The 20,165-nt window shown below is 44.1% G+C and overlaps 1 protein-coding gene across 1 annotated transcript in view; it reads right to left on the minus strand.

Annotated features, from left to right (window-relative positions):
- Nucleotides 1–3,970, minus strand: part of LAT (linker for activation of T cells) — a 697,198-nt gene extending 693,228 nt beyond the window's left edge. The window contains exon 1 of the mRNA XM_069243937.1: nucleotides 3,859–3,970. The gene's annotated coding sequence lies outside the window, so the exon portion shown is untranslated. The remainder of the gene's footprint in view (nucleotides 1–3,858) is intronic.
- Between the last annotated feature and the right edge of the window lie 16,195 nt (nucleotides 3,971–20,165).

Consider the following 20,165-nt stretch of genomic DNA (forward strand, 5'->3'; position numbering starts at 1 on the left):
TCTGAATTCTTTGAAAATTCAAAAGTTATCTATTATTGTGGATAACATGCAGACTAGTTTTTTCAGGAGCCATGGTCTTAATGGACACTGAAATGGCTGCGGTAAGATCTATGACTCTTCAGAACCGCCTTGCGCTAGACATCTTTTTAGCAAAGGTGGGCGGAGTCTGTAAAGGGCTGAAATCACAACATTGTTGCACATATATTCTTGACAACAGTAGAGGAATTAAAAGCTTCATTAACAATCTGACTAACGTTAACTCTGACCTAAAAGTTCTAAAAGAACCTGGGATGTGAGAAAAGGTTGGCAAAGGTTTTGCTTCTGTGGGAAATTGGCTGAGCAACCTAGGGAAAGGTATAATTGTGAATATCTTACAGATAATATTGATTATTATAATTTGTATTACTGGCTTAAGGGGAGCTCATAAATTGTACACTACAATTAAAAGGCAGAAAATGAAAAATGATCAAAGGAGGGAAGAAATTAAATTGGAAAGATACTTTGATGAGAACTGGAAAAAGAAAAGAAATGTGAAACATTATCATGAATCAAAATGTTAGACTAACAAAAATTGTTATGTGTTGTAAGGTGTGATGACACATTTAGTCATTAGAGGAGGGATTAGGAAAGCTTAATGAATTACTAATAAATTTGCATTGATTAATAGCTAAGAATTTACCTGAATTATGCTAACACATAAAAATCGAGTGTCTTGGAAAATGTGCCCACTGAAGTGGCCACCATTACATGTGCAACATTAAAAAGAAATGGAATTAATAGTTTAAATATTGTGCACATGTAGAATAAAATGTATTAGTTGATCATACTAAGCTATTAATGACAGGTACTTGGTTAATGTATTAGGCATAGAGTAATTGTGAAATTATGGGCCTAGTCGCCAGAGACTCATGTTAAGTTTCATGGCATAAATAAATGTCTGTTAATGTTTTTGTAAAAGCAGAGAATTAACACTTATTCATTGTTCACACATTGTTCACACAATGCTGACCAAATAGATTTATAACCTTGCAATGTTAAACAAGTTGATGTCTTAAACTTTCTTGTGAGAACTGTCTGCTGAAATGTAGTGTACTGTCTATGGATACAAATGTATCCTTAATGCATGAGAAGCTAATGTTCTCAGGTCTTAAAAATGGCTGCTCTGACTGCAGCTATGATTGCAACTAAAGAGTTACCTGATGAAACTGATGATGAGGCCAGGAATGTTTAATGATAAATGCTTCAGTGAGATTAAGATCCTATCGCCACTTTGGTCAGCCTGTGTTGTTTGTATATGCATAGCATTTGGTTTTGAGATTGCTTTAGGTGATATTAGCATTGTTAATATAGGGAAATAAACTTTCTAGCTTTACCAAAGGTGTGGTTATTCCTGGCCACATGGGTCATGGTGTGTAAAGATTATTATCGCTAGATTGAGGTTATGAGAAATATTGATAGTGATATCCATGGCAGAACCACTCTAAGCGTAGTCAAAAGGTCCATCGAACCTCTAATGCATCCCCTTATCAATAAATTATAAAAGACCAAATAAGGCCAAATGCCCTCACACTAGTAGGTAATCAAGTGAATGACAAATAGGAGTGAATGAAGGGGCACCTCACAGGACATAGGCACGGGCAGGGTCCAAACAAAGGGTGATCTGTACCCCACTAGTAATTAAAGAATTCATGAAGTAATGCCAGCTTTATGGTTATAAAACATTAATTTTACATTTTTTGTCATGTAATTCTCTGATTGGACGCTCTTGGAAAGGTAATGGTGGGAAATTAAAAGGTGGGCTGTGATATGCTATACCGTTAGATTTAAAGAGAGCATTACAAAAACCTTAACACAAGACCTAAAAAAGATGAGACAGGTCGCCCATAAAAGTGCTGAGATCAATGCTTCACCTTGAAGAGGCAGTCTAATCAGTCTTAAGAAAGGAATAGGAAACTTGTATGTGTGCACAGGTTATGTCTGTAACATTTGCAAACAATTGAGTGTGTACCTGATTCTAATGATCTGGTAAATTGTTAATATAAATATTGTTAAAATGTTTTCCAAGGACGTCACTGACGACCGAACCAAGGTCTGATGCAAAATGACCACAAAACAAAACAAATATTTGACCTGAAGAGCGCCAGGCAAATCTGTGTCCATGTAACCAGCATTTACCGAAATGAAAACCAGAAAGTCTTATTGACCACAGAATCAAATTCAGGCTGGAGGATAAATAAGGAAATTAGTCATCAAAGCACCAACATCTGCCCGCAAAAATATCAAACAGTTAATTCACAGGCAAATAGCATCTGACCAAAAGAAAACCATGAGGCATGAGTGACCACAAACCCACAGCATACAATGCATTATTGGACACAGAGGTAACACATAGTCACTAGCGTAAAAGAGAATTTGTGACCACAAAACCAATATCAGTACATGTGAATAAAAGAAAAATAAAGACCAAAGAGGCAACACCTATACAGATAATACCAACGATAGCAGGCATTCAAGAACAAACTTCTCACTTGAAAAATAATAAGGACATTGGTGACCATGAAGCTAACGTCCTAAAAGGAAATAATAGAAACATTGGAGGTCACAAAATCACCCATTCAGCAATAAAAAGCAAGGTGATCTGAGCGGTCACGGAATCAGCATCTGGCCTGAATACTGACAATGAATGTAGCGACTACAACACTAACATCTTACCTTAGTAAGGAGAAAAAGAGTGACTTCAACACCAAAATATGAGATTAGAACAACATTGGACTGCAAAAATGTCCAGGAATGCTTGAGAACAGAGCCAACATATGAATTAAGAAAATCCAGGGGGGCTAAGTGAAGTAGACAAATAACTAATGAAGGAACTTCAGGGAGTGATGGAAGGGATATCTTATCTATTTTGCATGAACACTCACATGTGTTTGCCATACACCAACAGTTAGCTGTATAAGTCCAGAGCCACACAAAGTTAGCCAACTGCAGAGAATGCACATTAGGCACAAGGTAGATGTGTGTCTACTCACCTTAAACTCAGATGTAGAAGTACTGCTGCCACAAGGCTCACTACTGGGACTTGGCTGCACCACTGTCCCAATCAACGTGTTGCTGGTGGCTGAACCACTGTGCTTAGGTCCCTGACTTAAAACGATCACAGAAGTGGCTGCACTGCTATGCTAGAAGCCGTACATATGGCTGCATCATATGACCACGCCTGTCTCTTTGACGTGGCTGCTTCTCCGTTTCTGTGAACCTGGCTTGTAAGTGACTCTTTCCCTGCACCTTGGAATTGGATGTAGTTCTGTACTCGGCTGTGTACCTTTGTGGTAGCTTAATTGCTGCGATGACAGTGCCCCTGTCTCACGGGTGACCTGCTTACCTCAAATTAGTTAACAAAACCACTATACCATGCGCTTGTCCTACATCAGTGGTCCCGCGCATCTACCTCAGGATGGCTGTATCACTGCACTTAAGCCCCCTCACCTCAAAGGTGGCGAAACCACTATGTTGGAGTTTGCAACTCAAGGGCGGCTGCACTTTTGCCCTGGCATATTTTTGGGAGGGCATATGCCAAAGCTCCAGAGTCCACTCTTTGAAGTGGTCGTACTGGTATCTTTGGCAACTCCACCCGCTGCTGCCCTTCTTTAACACCAGTGCCCCTCCCGCTTCGCCTTGCAGAGCGCTGCTCCTCTCTCTCCAGGCCCCCTTTCCGCGTGGCTTCACTGCTCTCCTCGGTCCCACCGCTAAGGGTGCCTCCACTACTGTACACTAGCCATTTATCAGAAGTAGCTGCACCAATAATCCCGGACCCTACTCTCCGAGGTCGGCGAATTGACGCCGTATCCGAGCTCTCACCTCAGAGGTGGCCTCACAGCTGGTGCTGGCATGTGTTCCAGTGGTTTTCTGTGCGACTCCCTGTCTCTCTACTGCAAGTCCGGAAGGAAGCTGTGGTAAACTGAACGTCTCTGACAGGAAGCTAAAACGGTGAACGTCGGGAGCATTTCTGTTGCCTGTGTGTGCACACCTGTCATGGACAAGTGCATCCGAAACACAGACAAATCTGGCAATACAGTATGAGCTCTCATGAACACACAAACACACAAGAACGCATGCGTATGGAACACCTGCACATCGCATCTTCGCCTACAAATTCACAGATAATGACAGACCAGGAGTTTCCGGGTTTCTGTTGAGGCGTTTGATGGTTTGACAGGCAGATTAGTTGGTTAATCCGGGCTGAAACCTCTGACAGGAGGCCAAGGTTGCATTAGGATGGCCAAGTCTCCTGCAAGATCTACCTTTTCTGCAATGGTAAAGCTGCTTTGTCTGGCCTGCAATTTTGTTAAAGGTAATGCAAAATGACGGTGCCCTACTGGTGCTCCCATATGTCACAGATGTTCATTGACCTGAGTATGAATGGGGCCCCTTTGAAGCGTTGGGCCTCCCTAGAGGGTTGCACCCTCCCCCTAGCAATTTTCCATTCCCCCAGCGCCTGAAGGGTTACAGGCAGTGGTTTGGGAGAGCAGGATCTGAGGAGCACAAAGCGCCCCCACTCTTTTAATTAATGAAAAAACGTCCCCATACTCTTCATTAAAAGACAACCGTCTTGGGAAGGTAAACTCCAATCGTACAAATGCTTCAGCTTAAGTTTCATTCAGGGAGTCTCCTATGCTGTGAGACCGAGGGAGGGACAGGCAGCTTATCAATAAACAGGCCTTCATGCTAGGGTGACTCCACACCTAAAGAAATGCATGTGTGCACAACTGGTTAATCTACAAATGTAAAGGTGGTTTGGAAGCAGATATTGGTTCATTGATAGAATCACATGAAGCTTTGTAATGACAAAGATTTATTCTTGTAGACTGTTAGTGCAAGGGAATTACCAGCTGAGCTGTGCAGTGTGTGCTTTTCAGGGCAGTCAAATACATATAAATCATTAAATACAGTCTGGGTATTACTAAAACCTATATTTTGGAAGCATTGTTTTATCTAAAACATTTTTGCACATGTGGTAGCAGTTGGTCTTATACTGCAGTAATGCAAGTCCAACATAATGACTTACATTTTCTCAGTGCTTCCTGTCACAGGCTAGGCCCTCATAGCACTAACAACACACAAGCCACACATCTCCATTGCACCAACCAAGATTTCATTCTGTGGCTTTCTGGTTACATACAGACCTCTCAGGGTATAACTAATAGAGGTGTCATTATAAACAATAGTGCACTTACCACTGATTAACTTAACTTTTCAATTTATTTTTTCATTTAATCCGTGAGTTATTATATATCTAGCTATTGAAGGAGAATTATTATTATTTTTTAGTCACACCTTTAACCCTAACCACACTCATTGACCCCGCAGCGGTATCACAACTCCCATACTGTTATTTAAATTCATTTTGACTGCTGGTTACAGGTGGCTGCATTACTGGACAAGACTTCAACAACCAAATCAAGCTTGCAATAAGAAGTACATAACGTCAAAAGAAACACCAAGCGTATCCTTGACCAGAATGTCAAGGGGTCACAAATCACGCGGGCAGCTTTTTTGAAGGCTTTTTTTGTTATTTTCGAAATGACAGAAATTAAAATATAGCAACCACTGATGCCAATATCAGTAAAGCAGGGGCTGGAAAGTACAAACTTTTCCTCACACCATTATTCTGGCACGGTGATCCACACTCTATATTTCTTATCCATATGAAGAATACAATAAAATACAGGATAGAAACAGGTGTGCCACGCCCACTGGGTTACAAGGGCTTCAGCCCCCTCGTAGTGTGTCCTAGCCTGGGCTACTACAGTTCCAGCACACACACAGTTCTTCATGTTAGGACAACTCAGTTAATGCGATCACCCCGAATGTTTTTATGTATAACCATGCAGTCACAAACCTGAAGCCTGGTAGGTGCACTAGGGAGTAGTGCAATGCCTATTTATAGCGCTATGAGGTCTCAGCCTGCGACTGAAAGCACTATGAATAGGCAAGTCATTATTTTTTAATTATACTAAACTAGAGGTGGGCAAGTCACTGAAGGTTCGAGCACGGCTCGAGCAGATGCCTGGCTCGGCTCAGCTCAAGGTCCTCTTGGACCCGCTTGCCCAAAATGAGCCAACATTTCATGTGCGCTTAAACCTAATGCACCAAGAATTAAAGAGAAGGGCCCATATTTATACTTTTTGACGCAAAACTGCGCCAACGCAGTTTTGCGTCAAAAAAATTAGCGCCGGCTAACGCCATTCTGAAGCGCCATGCGGGCGCCGTATTTATTGAATGACGTTAGCCGGCGTTAGCCGCCGGCGCTGTCTGGTGTGCGTTAAAAAAAACGACGTACACCAGGCAGCGCCGGCGTAGGGGGAAAATGGCGTATGGGCGTCCACAAATGGTGCAAGTCAGGCTGAGGCAAAAAAATCGCCACAACCCGATTTGTGCCATTTTTTTACGATGCCCATCCCCCATTGAAATGACTCCTGTCTTAGCAAAGACAGGAGTCATGCCCCCTTGCCCAATGGCCATGCCCAGGGGACTTCTGTCCCCTGGGCATGGTCATTGGGCATAGTGGCATGTAGGGGGCCACAAATCAGGCCCCCCTATGCCACAAAAAAAAATAAAAAAAAATACCTACCTGGACTTACCTTAATGTCCATGGGGTGGGTCCCTCCAGCCTTTGGTGTCCTCCTGGGGTGGGCAAGGGTGGCAGGGGGTGTCCCTGGGGGCAGGGGAGGGCACCTCTGGGCTCATTCTGAGCCCACAGGTCCCTTAACGCCTGCCCTGACCCAGGCGCTAAAATCCGGCGCAAATGCAGGTTTTTTAGACCCGCCCACTCCCGGGCGTCATTTTTGCCCGGGAGTATAAATCCGACGCAATAGCATTGGAGTAATTTTTTAAGACGGGAACGCATACCTTGCATATCATTAACGCAAGGAAGGTGTTCACGCAAAAAAATGACGCTAACTCCATGAACTTTGGCGCTAGACGCGTCTAACGCCAAAGTATAAATATGGAGTTAGTTTTGCGTAGAATTTGCGTCGAAAAAAACGACGCAAATTCGGCGCAAACGGAGTATAAATATGCCCCAAGGTATTTATCTTTGCTCTAAAATATGAGAGAGAAAAATATATATCTTATGACTGAATTGCACAATGTGAAAGCAGAAAACCTGGTTCTGGCCACCCCTCCTGACCAAATTATGTGATTTTAGGCATTTATTTCATTTCTCTGTGCCTCCTTTTTCTTCATTATTGCACATGAGAGCATTTTGAAATACTCAAGTTCAGGACGTGTGCTGTACAAAAAAACTCTCATGTTTGGCTTAATATACTATAATGTTGCTCCATGTATAATAGGCAGCATTTAAGGTGCATATGTCGACTGACTTGCCTCTTAGTTTACTAATAGCACTGTTGTCAGGCCAGAGGTGTGGGGGGTATAAATGTTTCTACGTTCATGTTTATCTATCACTTTTAATAAATCTGTCTAAATGCAGTGATATTATCTGATGTTATAAGGTGAAATACTTCCACATGTTAAGAATATATATATGTTTTTTAATTTAAATAGACTTTAACATATTTTTACATGTTGTTTGTTGCACAATTTACACATCAAACATTTTCATGGCACTGCTCATGCATTCGCTCTTAGAGCCAAGCCACACCCTCAGATCGGCTCCATTTGGCTCTGGCTCAGCAGAGTGATTTGCATATGGCTGAGTCTAAACTGAGGTGATATCGGGGGCAAAAAAACAATGGATTGGGATGTGGCCCGAGGGATCAACAGCGGGTGGGATTAATTCAAGCATTCCATTTATTACCATGCTGTTTTTCCATTTGCTGGCCTAAGTCTGCTTGGTATGCCCAGACGTGGTGCCCCGGGCTCACTGTGTCAATGAAACCAAGCAATACCTGGCTGAAGGGACCTCACTAGGGCAAAACCAGTCCTAGGTTTCTTGTGTTCCAGGTTAGGGAGGACCTGGCCTGGCAGTTAGGGATGGACTTGTCCCATATGGAGCTGAGTCAAGACTGATTTGCATATGGCTGGGTCCAAAAAAACGGTGGATTGGGATGTGACCTGAGCAATCACCGGTGGTTGAGATCATTTCAAGCATTCCATCCATCACCTTGTTGTTTTCAAACTTTCTAAAAGTGGCTTTTTCAGAATTGCAATTTAAAATCCAACTTCACAATAAGTTAGGATTTTAAAATGTGATTTCAGAGACACCAAACATGAGCTGATTATCTCTTCCCATTTTGAAATTACACGTATAAAATATAATAAGGCAACTCCAATGTTATCCAATGGGAGAGATAGGCTTTGCATTAGTGCAAAACCAATTTAAGAGTTTCTCACTACCAGGACATGTAAAACTTAAACGTAGTTGTCCCACTTTTTAAATACATGTACCATGCCCACTACTACCATCTCATTTACAGGCCCTGGGACCATGCAGTGCCACATTACTAGGGACCTATAAGTACATTAAATATGCCATTTGGGTATAAGCCAATGTCACCATGTTTAGACAAGAGAGCACAAACACTTTAGAACTGGTTGGCAGTTGTAAAGTGCTCAGAGTCCTACTGCCAGCAAAAATGAGGTCAGAAAAAATGGAGGAGGAAGGCAAAACATTTGGAGGAAGACCATCCTAAGGCTGACAGGTCTAACACTACTGCATCCAAAAAACATTTACAGCTAGGGGAGGCCATAAAAGACATGGGCCCCAATTGGGGACTGTGAGGAGTAGAATTCCTGTGTGGAAATCTGTTATGCATGATTATGAAACGGTCTAGTGCTCCTGAACATAGAGCGCAAAAGCTCAAACAAGATTTTATGAGCTGGAAAATTCAGCTGTTAATAATATCACAGTGGGACCCTTTTTGACTCCCACCCAAACATCAAACAAGGCAAGGGGGGATTTTACATCCTCCCCTTTTCCAACCATCGTTCTTTACCACTTTCTTCACGCTCCTTATCCCTTTCCTTTACCCACTCCTTACATCACACATTTACTACTGCCCCTGCATACACTTACCACCTGCTCAGAGCAGGTGCAAAATGTGTGTGTTAAACTCACAGAAAAGGGATTGTCATGCTGAACAGCACCTGGCAAATACACATCCTCACAGACGTTTCCCATTCCTTGTTGTTTAACTCATAATTGCATGGTTCTGAAGGGTTGGATGCCACAGCACTGGTAACCACAGGTGTGAAATTTGCCCCCACCATTACTGTGCAGCGTGTACTCCAGGCCATGGTGGACTGCTTAAAGTGTCTATAGATAGATCAAGAGGTATGAAAGTTGTGGTTATCACTTCCCACCATTTATACAAAACCTTATTTTTATTCCTTGCCATTTAAAAGCTTGTGCTGTTAATGCTACCACCATTTCTAGATTGAACTATGCCAATACTTGCTATATTGGTCTTTCTGAGTCAGCTATTTATAAGCTTCAAGGTGTTCAGAATATTACTTGTCATGAATTTCAAGAAAATTCATAGGTTCTTACAGGCTTTCCATAAGCTACACCGGTTGCCAGTTTCCAGAAGGATTCATTATAAGGCACTCCACTTTTCCCAAAAAGCCCATTATGAAACAGGGCCCATGCTGCTTAAGTGTTTGCATCCAAATCTAAGCGAGCCCTTCATTTTAGATCTACCCTTCTTCTATCAGTCCCCCGAGTTAAAAAGGTTTGGTAGGGGGAGTGTAGAGTGGGATATTCCTTCACTCTTGTTTCTTTCTCTACTAGGAATGCAATCTTCTTGGCCTGTACAAAATCAAGAACCATTTTATATTTTAGAAAGCTCTTAAAATCCATCCCTTTTATTGATTATCTTCATATCTTTCTGCATGCTGTTAGTCAGTTCAGCCTTAGGGTATTTGTTGCACTTTATAAAATAACAACTAAAATCAAATGTTGCATGTATAGGTTTTTAGTATATTTCATGGATTACTACAAGCACTAAAAGCAGGCCTGGTAGCAATGTTAGAAGATAGAAGAAATAGAGCAGAAATGATGGTGATGGAACTTTGTCACCTGAGGGAAAGGATGTAGTTTCTGGTTCAGGTTTCTTCTCCAGCAAGTGTCTGATGAGGTAGGGCAGAGGCCCTGTTTTATACTAAATTGTGCCTTTGAAGTGGGGGTGACTTCAAAGAGTGTCTAAGAAATGCACCAGGTTCCCTTTCAGTTCAATCCTGTCTGCCAGGGTCCCAGTAGGGGGTGTCACCGGAGGGAAAGCTCAGCTGTCTGGCACCTGATCTATGGGCAGTATAAGAGATAGCTCAGCTATGTGACAACCAAACACACAATTTATGTCTAACCAGAGGTATGCCTCTGCCGCTTAAAGCAAACAAATCTAATATCAGGTTCTTAGAGTGCATACTAAGACAAGTGTAGAATTTGCTTTCACCGATGCCTTGTGTGGAAGTACACCAGTACTCTTCCTCTTTAACAATTGCATCACCGTGACTTGTCTCTTCAAATTAGCATAGTTTGACAGAAAAATGCTTTTGAAACCTTATTCTGTCATGCTGCCAAACTAAGCCTGTGTCTGTCAAAAGTAGCATAACATTAATATTGTTTATAATAGGTTACAAATGCAAAAGCATTGCACAAAGAAAACACTACTGTGTGTGCTACTTGTTCCAGTGTTACAATGACAAACCAGTAACCATGTTGTCTGTCTGGTGTCTCTCTTGTACCCATTCCGGTTTGTCTCTTTCTGCACCCAGGCCATGGTATTTGGTACAACTAGTAGAGACATTTAAGAGAATATGGTCATTCTTTTCAAAGGAATTTTGGAGAAAGTAGTAGTAAATGTTGGATTTTTTTTAAATCTAATTTGCCCCTTCAGAATTTAAATGCAGGATGGACACTTTAATGAATTTGACACTTTATCTGTTGCATGCTTCAGAACAGAATTAAAAGCATGGGGGTTCCTTTTATAATATGTGTTATTAAGAGGTATGATTGATGTTGCCGAGACCTCCTTTAAGGGCAGTGCTCATCAGTTGCACATTTTCTTTTGATGTAGAATAGCTCAGTTTCTGGGGAAAGTAATTAACAGGTGTTAATATAGCCATCTGATTGGCACTCACTTCTTTAATCTCAGGAGGAATGGACAATACTTTAGAAATCAGACCTGAGACTTGTCAGTCAGATATCCCAAAATGTGGTGTGTTAAACCACTATGCTTAATGTTCTGAGACCTGTGCATGTGTACAACCTCAAATAAGCATATGTGCAGCGTCCCAAGAAGCAGACTGAAAACTTATCTTTGGTGAACAGTCAGGCAGGTGGGGCTTTCTGAAGATCGAGTACAAAATATTTCACCAGCTCATTGTCATTTTACAGAAGGAACTTTCCAAACTGGTGAAAAAGGCCACACACCTACCCCCCACCGGGTCAGAGTTTAACCTCTGAACCTGGCCATCCAACCCAGAGTCAACACCCTGAGGTTCGACAATTGCCTTGCACACCAGGACTTCCTGGGAGGCACACCTACCTCCCACCAGGTCAGAGTTTAACCTCAGAACCTGGCTATCCAAACCAGGGTCACCACCCTGAGGTTGGACAATTGCCTGGCACGCCAGGACTTTCTGGGGGGCACACCTACCCCACACAGGGTCAGAGTTTAACCTCTGAACCTGGTTATCCAACCCAGGGTCACCACCCTGAGGTTGGGCAATTGCCTGGCACACCAGGACTTTCTGGGAGGCACACCTACCCCCCACCAGGTAAGAGTTTAACCCCTGATCCTGGCTATCCACCCCAGAGTCACCACCCTGAGGTTGAACCATTCCCTGGCATACCAGGACTTTCTGGGAGGCACACCTACCCCCCACCAGGTCAGAGTTTAACCCCTGAACCTGGCTATCCAACCCAGAGTCCTCATCCTGAGGTTGAACAATTGCCTGGCACACCAGGACTTTCTGGGGGGCACACCTACCCCCCACCAGGTCAGAGTGTAACCTCTGAGCCTGGTTAGCCAACCCAGAGTCACCACCCTGAGGTTGAGCCATTGCTTGGCATGCCAGGACTTCCTGGGGGGCACACTCACCCCCCACAAGGGACACACTGTCTGGGTCTCCCCAAATCAGAAACGGTTTCACCTGGGTCATTCCTGGGGGCTCTGCTCTCAGAGCTAACCCCTGACTCTCCAGGTCATCCACTGGGGTCCGCAACCCCCTCTCAACCCTCTGTCTGGACTTCTGCACCCCCTCACTAGGAGTGGTACTGCCAGACACCCGAACTGTTGGGATGCTGGCTACAGTCACCCCCCCAAGTTCTTCTGACACTGTGAGGCTTCCCTCAACAGGTGGCCCTACGGTACAGGCTAGGCTCTGGGACCTATCTGGGACACTACAATCCTCTCCCACCTCACTTGGTTGGGAAACACCTAGACCCCTCCCTTCAGGAGCACCCCCAAATGCCTCTTCAGACTCTCTGGTATTCACCCAGAAGTCTGCCTCCATTGTAAGCTCTCTGGGGTCAGAGAACTCACACTCCACCGGGTGTTGGCGTAACTCTGGAAAATAAGTACCAGACATGTGCTCTCTAGCAATTACATAACTCTGCCCTTCGCATATATTAACCACAATACCCTTCACCTAACCATCCAGTAACTCAGCCTTGGAAAAGCACTCTACCTCACCCTCCTGAGACTGGTGAGACAGTATCTGACTGTCCCTGACACTCAACCCATACTCTTCTGGGATGTCTCAACACTCTATATCCAGGACGTCCACCAGGGGGGAACCCTTTTCTCTGTCGCTCTCTGCTAGAGCCAGTAAAGTGTCCCTCCCCCCAGTAGGAATATGACTCCCTGTGCCAGTTCCCCAATCCTTCTCAGGGACCCTGTGCATAACGGGAACAACCTCATACCCTTGAACCACCTGGGGTGTGTAAACTCCCTTCTTCAAGTTGGGCACCACATCTCTGGGCTTGTGCCCTTCTTCAGCAGTACTTGATGCAAGATTTTTGCTGCCACCATCTGAACTGGACTCAGCCCTTCCGGCCTCCACTTTCAGCTCTTCACAGCTCAGCTCTTGAGCTGCAATCCTTTCTTTTACCAGGGCTAAGGCTCTCTCTGCCTCAGCCCTCTCAATAAAGTCATCTAGCTCCTCCCACTCTCGCTCTCGAGCTATCTGCCATTCCTCTCTCACTAGTTCTCTTTCCTCATCTGAGTAGTCTTCCTCCTCATGTGAGCAGTCCTCCTCCTTATCTGAGGGGTACTTAGTCATTTGGTTTCTTGCTGCCTCTCTCTCTGCCCATCTTTCTTCCCCCCAGACTATGTAGTTATGTAACATTTCCATCTTAGTAGATCTCCTTGATACAGGAAGGCCCCATTTTCTGCAAAGCCTCCTTAGGTCAGCCTTAGTGAGGTGGTCAGTAGGCACAAAGAATGAGTAGGTAAGCAACCTCATTCTGATAAGGTCTTACCAGCAAAAACCAAAATCCAAAGTCCAAAATTTCAATAGTATATCCAGGAGGACATCAGAGAACCAAAAGCAAAAAGATGAAAAATCAAGTTGACCTTCAACTGTGGGTAGGTAGTGAAATACTTAGCTACTGTATGTCACTGCACAAACACAAGTCCCATCCTCACCGCTGATCACCAATGTTAGAAATGGGGTTTTTGGTTGGCAGTCAGGTTACCCTCTGTCCAAGCAAGAACCCTCACTCTAGTCAGGGTAAGTCACACACAATCCAAAATCAGCCTGTGCCCACCCTCTGGTAGCTTGGCACAAGCAGTCAGGCTTAACTTAGAAGGCAATGTGTAAAGCATTTGTGCAATAAATCATACAATACCATAATATAACACCACAAAAATACACTACACAGTGTTTAGAAAAATATATAATATTTATCTGGGTATTTGCAGGTCAAAATGATCAAAGATGCAATATGAATTTGTAAAGATATCACTGAACAGTGATATAAAGTGTCTTAAGTCTTTAAAAAGCAAACAAAGTCTCTTTCAAGCACAAAGTACCTGGTTTGGAGTGGAAAGTCTCTGCAAAGGGCCGCAGAAGAAGAGATACGTGGAAAAATAGTGTGTGCGTCGATTTCTCCCCAGCACACACGGACTTGCGTCGTTATTTTTCACGCGGGGAAGTCGTGCGTCATTTTCCGGCACGCGGACAGTCTCTTTCTATGGGTCCCGGGGATTACCAGATGTCCCAGGTCTGTGCATGGATTCTCCTGCTTGTTTTCTGGCTGCGCGTCGTTCTGAGGGGCTGTGCGTCGAAGTTTCGATCTCACGGCAGGCATCGCGTTGATTTCTCCTCTAGAAGTCAGGCGGCGTTGTCCTTGCGAGGCCTTGCGTCGAAGTTCCGGTCGTCCCGAAGGCGTCGGGTCAATCAGCGTCAGTGTGCAGCGGTTTTCTCGCCGTTGAACAAGCTGTGCGTCGAAAATTTCGGTGCAGGAAGCGTCCAAGTGAAAAAGAGAAGTCTTTTTGGTCCTGAGACTTCAGGGAACAGGAGGCAAGCTCTATCCAAGCCCTTGGAGAGCACTTTTACAGCCAGACAAGAGTTCAGCAAGGCAGCAGGCCAACAGCAAGGCAGCAGTCCTTTGTAGAAAAGCAGACAGGTGAGTCCTTTGAGCAGCCAGGCAGTTCTTCTTGGCAGGATGTAGTTTCTGGTTCAGGTTTCTTCTCCAGCAAGTGTCTGGTGAGGTAGGGCAGAGGCCCTGTTTTATACTAAATTGTGCCTTTGAAGTGGTGGTGACTTCAAAGAGTGTCTAAGAAATGCACCAGGTTCCCTTTCAGTTCAATCCTGTCTGCCAGGGTCCCAGTAGGGGGTGTGGCAGTCCTTTGTGTGAGGGCAGGCCCTCCACCCTCCCAGCCCAGGAAGACCCATTCAAAATGCAGATGTATGCAAGTGAGGCTGAGTACCCTGTGTTTGGGGTGTGTCTGAGTGAATGCACAAGGAGCTGTCAACTAAACCTAGCCAGACGTGGACTGAAGGGCACAGAAAGATTTAAGTGCAAAGAAATGCTCACTTTTTAAAAGTGGCATTTCTGGAATAGTAATATTAAATCCGACTTCACCAGTCAGCAGGATTTTGTATTACCATTCTGGCCATACTAAATATGACCTTCCTGCTCCTTTCAGAACAGCAGCTGCCATTTCAACAATGTATGAGGGCAGCCCCAATGTTAGCCTATGAAGGGAGCAGGCCTCACAGTAGTGTAAAAACAAATTTAGGAGTTTTACACTACCAGGACATATAACTACACAGGTATAAGTCCTGCCTTTTACCCACACAACACCCTGCTCTAGGGGTTACCTAGGGCACACATTAGGGGTGACTTATATGTAGAAAAAGGGGAGTTCTAGGTTTGGCAAGTACTTTTAAATGACAAGTCGAAGTGGCAGTGAAACTGCACACACAGGCCTTGCAATGGGAGGTCTGAGACAAGGTTAAGGGGCTACTGAAGTGGGCGGCACAACTAGTGCTGCAGGCCCACTAGTAGCATTTAATCTACAGACCCTAGGCACATATAGTGCACTCTACTAGGGACTTATAAGTAAATTAAATAGCCTATCATGGATGTACCAATCAATAGTACAATTTACACAGAGAGCATATGCACTTTAGCACTGGTTAGCAGTGGTAAAGTGCCCAGAGGTCAAAAGCCAACAACAACCGGTCAGAAAAAATAGGAGGAAGGAGGCAAAAAGTTTGGGGATGACCTTGTCAAAAAGCCAGGTCCAACAATGGTGAAAACTGGTTCTAAAGTGCTGTGAATGTAAATCTCTAGAAGCTGCTTTTTAGTTGTCCCATCACTTATTGCCTTTTTTAAAGATCTTTGTTATCTTATCAGGTTTGAGTAATACGTTTAAAATACGTAATTTATCACATTGTTTTCTTTTATTGGTTCTAAGGATAGCTCCGCTCCCCTGCGTGAAGTATTAGACCCACCTCCAATGGTTGACAACGTTCGAGTCTAGTTGCGGGCCTGGACAGAAAATATCTAGAATGCAAGTGCCATCAGACATACTCTGACTCATAATACGTCATACGTGGGGTATACTCAACTTACATAGATTCTAAAAGTCATCTCAGCAGGATCACCTCAGCAGATCCATCTCTGCGTGCAGTAGCGTTCACTGTGCATGTCTTTATGTCATCTGCAGATATCACATTTCCCCCAGTGATTGAGGCCCTCTGCATTATCAATCCTCCAATACTGAGTGAGAAGCATTCAAGCCAGGCACCAGAGTATGTATTGGGATCACAATAATATAATTATGTGGAGAGGAAGAATTATCAATACCAGACGTCATAATCTTGAACAGCCGATTCCGTTGTGTACATTTCTACCAGAAATGTCCTTACTGGGTCCCAAATACCCTTATGTCTTGACACCTGTGGTTGCAATAGTGCACAGGAGTCTGCTGAACCGTTACATGTAATCATGTTAAAATCCTTGTAGTCTCTCATGATTGCATCTCTTCATTTGACTGTGAATGTGAACAGTGTGTGAAAGACGCTCTTGGATACCTGAATTTTAGCTAGGTTTGAGGGATCTGTTTGTCTATTTAACTCCATTTGCTGTAGAGTGCTTCACAGATTTAGTATTAGTCAGCACTCGGCACTTGTCTTCCATTGCTTTCATCCCCTTTTGCACTGCTACCTTCTCCTCCACAGCTGTCGACATTGTAAGCCACATATAAGTATCTGGTTTATAAATCAGGGCCCATATTTATACTTTTTGACGCAAAACTGCGCTAACGCAGTTTTGCGTCAAAAAAATTAGCGCCGGCTAACGCCATTCTGAAGCACCATGCGGGCGCCGTATTTTTTGAATGACGTTAGCCGGCGTTAGCCGCTGGTGCCGTCTGGTGTGCGTTAAAAAAAACAACGTACACCAGGCAGCGCCGGCGTAGGGGGATATGGGGCTTGGGCGTCAAGAAATGGGGCAAGTCAGGTTGAGGCAATTTTTTCGCCTCAACCAGATTTGGGCCATTTTTGTTCACTCCCAACCCCCATAGAAATGACTCCTGTCTTAGCAAAGACAGGAGTCATGCCCCCTTGCCCAATGGCCATGCCCAGGGGACTTCTGTCCCCTGGGCATGGTCATTGGGCATAGTGGCATGTAGGGGGGCACAAATCAGGCCCCCCTATGCCACAATTTTTTTTAAAAAAAACACTTACCTGAACTTACCTTAATGTCCCTGGGATGGGTCCCTCCAGCCTTGGGTGTCCTCCTGGGGTGGGCAAGGGTGACAGGGGGTGTCCCTGGGGGCATGGGAGGGCACCTCCGGGCTCCTTCAGAGCCCACAGGTCCCTTAACGCCTGCCTTTTGCAGGCGCTAAAAAACGGCGCAAAAGCGGCCGTACGTCATTTTTTTTTGACCCGCCCACTCCCGGGCGTGATTTTTGCCCGGGAGTATAAATCCGACGCACATGCCTCGGAGTCGATTTTTTAGACGGGAACGCCTACCTTGCATATAATTAACGCAAAGTAGGTGTCCACGCAAAAAAATGACGCTAACTCCATGGACTTTGGCGCTAGACGCGTCTAACGCCAAAGTATAAATATGGAGTTAGTTTTGCGTCAAAATTGCGTCAAAAAAAACAACGCAATTCCGGCGCAAACGGAGTATAAATATGCCCCCAGATATCTTTCAATGGCGAAGGTTTCTTTGCATCCATCTTCCCTTGTTGAAGCCAGTTCCAGCAAGTCAGCTCGTAACCTGAGAGATGAGACTCTTGAACAAAAGACTGGGGCCAAGGGCTCAGCCAGAACAATACTTTCCCAGGGAGATGAACTGCAAGCACATCCCCCACGTCTAGTATCCAGACTCAGAACAAGACCAAAGCACCCAGCAATAGCTCCTCATTGACTGGAAGATGTCATGGCGTAACACACACTACTGTCGTCCCAAGGAAACCATGCATCCTTTGGTAGGGGCTTTCATGAAACATATGGAAAGATACCTTTTATGCTCACTGGTTCCCTCTAAACATTTGTGAACAACTTTTTATTTGAATGGCCAGCTGGCCTGAGGCCAACTGGCACTGTTTTGAGATTTAAAAAAATGGCCATGTAAATCAGGTGTCCAAGTTCACAGTGCTATTGCAAGTATCTCTGTAGTACTCTAATAAAGAGCAAAGGACTGAACAAGAGCCAGGAAGCCTAGCTGTCTGCTCTGAAGGAGTACAGAACACACACGAAAACTAAGGAGAAGGACCTGGTGCGGCTGAGCTTGAGCAAGAAGGAGTTAGAATACCAGTTGTGCAGAGAAAGAGGCGTATTCATATAAACTACGAGCCCCTGTTATGGGGACTTCTGTCTGTTACTTGTAGGGAGTTACCAAGACTGGGGACCTGCTGCCCTGCGTAACCTGAACTCAAGATCATGAATTGCAAGACCAGAGCTCTCCCTAAATTGTCTCTGCCTCCCTTGCAGGAAATCAAGAACCAACACACATTAAGTATACAGGAAACCTCTGAGATGGAATACTTCCACTAGGTGGAATGTCTGAGCTGCTCTTCCTCTCCTGGAATAGGACCTGCCTCTGCTTATGTGCTACACAACTGTGCACATCACCATATATGTATTGTGTTATTGGGTAGTGTCGATCAACGAAGCATTGATCACTTCCAGAAGTCTTCCCTGTGCTCTCAACGCTTTCCTGCATGGCATTGAGCACTGCAACTCCATTCATATCCAGTGCAATCTACTTCTGAGCTTCTACACTGACCTTTTGTGTGACGCAGAACAGATATTTTGACAGTATGTGACCAGGTCATTTAGCAATTGGACTGAGCCATCCTTCCCACTGCACTGAAATTGCACGGAATGCTCTGCTTTGCTTGCCAACACCAGACACTGTGCTTGAGCTACCTTCTCTTGTTAAAACCGTGGCTACTAGTCCCTTTCTTGTGCATGCAAAATAGTGCTCCTCATCCTTGTGCTTCATGCCTAAGTACTTCATCATAGATGCCCAATGTTTTAGAGGATCTTTTTATAATGCAATATATATTTAATTTTCTATAGGAATTAACACTAACTCGAAAATATATTGTGTTATTTTGATGTTATCAGTATCTTTTTTTTAAATCTTTATTTTCCATTTTGTAAACAAGGCCATCGTCATAGTGCATTTGGTTACACATAACAGCTTAACACTGCCAGTAGGCATGAAAACCAAAAACTGTCAGCATGGTACTATCATATCGGACAGCATATTTAGAAATATTGCGGAATCTGGATCGATAGCATGCATAATTCAGTCTATCAACTTCATTAATTCGTGACTCTACAGATACAATTAGGGTAAGGCCACTTTTCTGCTAGACAATACCTCACGGGTTCCATTCTATCTTTGTGAGGGAAAGTACAGGTAGCAAAGGGACGTAAGTTTCGGATTGCTAATACCATCAATAAGTACGTCAACCCATTTTACATTTTGGGGGAATCAACAAGGCCCCACGTCTTGGCAACTCTATGCCTTGCCCACAGTAGTGCGAGGCCACATCCTTGTGCTGTCCCTTGGGCATAACCTTAACGTAGCACAACCGTGCTAATAAAGAGGACAACTCCAGGTGGATACCTGTCATTTCTGGCATCACAGTTAATGCATCCTGCCAGAAAAGCGGCATCTGTGGGCATCTCAGTTAAAATTTGCCTGTCTGATGTCATTTTGAAAGTCTGGGTCAAGCACAGCGGGCGGTTGTACACACCATAGTCTCTGCATGCCTATGGCAAAGGATATTTACAAAGCTAGAAGCACTGGCAATGTTTCGACAGGCCGCGGGGTAGAGGAGCAATACAATTTACCAGCCACCAATGTCTCATGTGCCCCTGGAATAGTCCAACCTAGCCAAAGACCCATGGACCATGAAGAGGGTAACCAGACTTTGAGAACCAAAAACCGTGACAGGCCAGAAATAAAAGTAGGACTAATGCCTTTAGTCTTACTTCTATATCTGGCATTCCCCTTTTGTAAATAAATAAATGTCTGTATATATATATATATATATATATATATATATATGCATATATATATAATATATATTTATGTTGCATTACCGTTTTGAAGAATGTTATGATATTATTGTGCATTATGGTAGGAGGCAGGCCTGGCTTTTAGTGGGTACCTTCTGGTACTTACACCCTGTGCCAGGTCCAGTTATCCCTTATTAGTAGAA

The sequence above is a fragment of the Pleurodeles waltl genome, chromosome 7 (genome assembly GCF_031143425.1).
Source record: "Pleurodeles waltl isolate 20211129_DDA chromosome 7, aPleWal1.hap1.20221129, whole genome shotgun sequence".
In the NCBI taxonomy this organism is placed as follows: Eukaryota; Metazoa; Chordata; class Amphibia; order Caudata; family Salamandridae; genus Pleurodeles; species Pleurodeles waltl.